Genomic DNA, 3,065 nt, shown 5'->3' with positions numbered 1-3,065 from the left:
TATTTATTTTTAGAGAGAGGGGAAAGGAGAAAGAGAGGGAGAGAAACATCACTGTGTGGTTGCCTCTCACTGGCGCCCCCAACTTGGGACCTGACGTGCAACCTAGTTATGTGCCCTGACTAAGAATCAAACCAGCGACACTTGGCTCGCAGGCCGATGCTCAATCCGCTGAGCCACAACAGCCAGGGCCATAAATGAACTTCTCTTAAAGTCCTTGCTGGGGTTGTTTAAGACATTGAACTGTTCGCTTTTGGCTCCAGTACTTTTGTGTCTACTCACCATTACATTAATGAGAGAACTATTGTATTAGAGATCCGGAGAACGGGTGACAGGGTGAAGAGTCAGTGTTTTAACTTTTTTGCCAACATAATCATTTCTCCACTCGTTTCACATTTCTACTGCCAGCTGGGCCCTCAACTCAAGGTTACGTTGATTATGTTCAGGTCATAATCTTTTTAAACTATTACTTACCTCAAAATGTTCATGTCTTTCCAAAGTGTTCGCCTCTGACCCCAATATTTCCAGTTCCCACCTGGCACCATACATAGTTATTTCAATATTATTGACTAGATTTCCTGTGCTGTACTTTGCATCTCTGTGACTGTTTTGTAAAGTATATGATTGTCTAACCACTGTGTTGTACACCTGCAACTAATATAATTAATATTGAACATAAACTATATTTGAAAAATAAAATTTTGAAAAAAAAATTTTAAGTTTGTGTTTTCACCAACTCAATTTTTCTTCTTTCTGTCTGAAAACTAGAGGTATCCCTCCTCTTTCCCAACACTAAATTCTTCCCTTTTTCACTTAGGAAAATAATTCCACCTATTACTTTACCTACCTGCGTCTTCAATTATCCCTCTCCCCTGCATCTTTCTGCACTTACCTACCTATAACTCTATACTCTTGTGGTATTATCAAAAGAGATAACATAGATGGAAGTACTCTGTTCCTCAAAAGTGGAATATAACTATGGAACAGCATTGTTATCCTGTCTTCTTAACCCCACAATCATCTCAGAAAATTGTGACTATGAAATATATATATATATATATATATATATGCAATATACAGATCATGCATCAGAAATATACACTTGAAACCTATGTGATCCTATTAACCAATGTAGATTCAAGGAAAGGGCAGTAGACAATAAGAACTGTCTACATTGTATGGGGATTATTGAAGAACTGACTGAGAAAGCAATTTAATATACTGCTCATACTCCTTCATCTTCTTCAAATTGTGCCTGCACAAATTTCAACTTATGCTGTAATTATTCTGTTACTCAGCAGTCTTCTTTGAATATAACCAATTTTTTCAATATAATCCTGTTTTCCAAATAAATTTTTTTTTTTTTAATTTGTCCTTGGTTGGGTAGCTCAGTTGGTTAGAGCATCATCCCAACACACCAAAGTTCAATCCCTAGTTAGGGCACATGCAGGAGTCAATCAAGGGATACATAAAGAAGTGGAACAATAAATTAATGTTTCTCTCCCTCTCTCTCTAAAATCAACAAATAAACATTTTTAAGTTTTTATTTATTTAATTTTTTTTTTAAACCAAGCTCTGGACAGTTTTATTAAAGAAAAATTTTGCATGATTTACTTTTCACCAGTCTGTTCTGGCATGCTTCTAATATCAGAATCACCTGGACCAATGATAACCAGTGTGCATACTCTGCAGTATTTTCCACACACTGTGCCCAATTCAATATTATTGCCACAGTAGTGATGGACACCAGTCTTGGCCAACATGGCATAGTACTCAATTTCAGATTTCCCCAAGGCTGGACAGTTGTTGGTGAGGATGACCAGTTTGGCTTTGCCTTGCCTGATCATCTTCTGAGTCTGCTTGTACCCCAGTAGGTACTTCCCACTTTTCATAACAAGTTGGAGCCTAGAATTGATCGACTCCAGCGACTTTTTTGTCTGCTTTGCGGCCGCCATTTTCCTACTCTAGATGCGGGACGGACACCTACCAAGCGCAGCTGCCAAGATGGCCAGGGAGTCAGAAAGGCTATTTATTTAATTTCTTGAAGTGGTAGCACATTCACATAGTTCAAGCACCAAAAAGTGTAAGAAGATATACGGCAATACCTTCTTTCCACTTCTGTCTTCAATCTGCCAAATTCCTATCCCCCCAAAACAGGTAGCCAACATTATCAGTTTTTCATTTACTTCCCTTTTTCACTCTCTAATATCAATAAATATATCCTCAGGTGAGGATTAAAAAATAATAAAGTCCTCAGGTAGTATGATATATAATATTCCTAAAACAAGTGGATATTTAATTGAACAAAGTAAATTGTTTAAAAAGTTATTTTTGCCCACAGAAGAGGCGCTGACCTCTTTCAAGTGAATGACTACGTCTTTTTCTTAGCAGTTGCTGTCCTTGAATATAGGGCCACCAACTGAGGAAAGTTGAAGGAGAAGGCATTACTCTCAGAGACCATATTGATATTACTGAGAGAGCACTTGTGAACCTGTGGCCTTTACCTTTCATTCAAATGCATGTCATGTGGTGTGCTTCAGCTCTGAAAGTTAAGAGTCATTGAACTAAGAAAGTAAAGAATAAATATGAATGATATTTTAAAAAATAATTTTTAATAAAAAATAAATAATAAAGTATTTCTTGATTTTTACTTTCTCACTACTCAACTCATTATACAATGTATTAAAATCTGTCTTCTAACATACTGTTTTGGGGTCTATATTTTTGTTTATCTTTTATATGCTTGTTCTTTCCCATCAGATTCAAGAAGTTCAGGGGCCAGAGCATATTTATTTTGCATCCCCAAGGCTGGCATCTTGTAGGCACTTGATGGTTGAATGAGTGAATAAATATACAGTCTGGTTGGTATGTTAAAGACCAAAATATCATAGTGCCCTGAAAGAAAAATCCTAACCAATGCTTACAGAAAATGCTTCACAGGAGGTGTCTAACTCTCTGAGTTGCAAGTGTGTTATTCAGCTTCTGACTGACTTGAAAGAGCTGAATTCTGTCAGAGCAATTCTCCCTGAGCCTTTTGATTCTTTGGAAAGGTTTCCATTTTGTATATT

At 36.8% G+C, this 3,065-nt stretch overlaps 1 pseudogene; it reads right to left on the bottom strand.

Annotated features, from left to right (window-relative positions):
• Positions 1 to 1,562: 1,562 nt before the first annotated feature.
• On the bottom strand, positions 1,563 to 1,952 carry LOC150015195 (large ribosomal subunit protein eL30 pseudogene; annotated as a pseudogene).
• Positions 1,953 to 3,065: the final 1,113 nt, after the last annotated feature.

Source organism: Furipterus horrens, unplaced genomic scaffold, assembly GCF_987537825.1.
Source record: "Furipterus horrens unplaced genomic scaffold, mFurHor1.1.pri manual_scaffold_3, whole genome shotgun sequence".
Classification (NCBI taxonomy): Eukaryota; Metazoa; Chordata; class Mammalia; order Chiroptera; family Furipteridae; genus Furipterus; species Furipterus horrens.
Note: the sequence above shows the minus strand (reverse complement) of the source record. Positions and strands in the feature narration are given on the sequence as shown.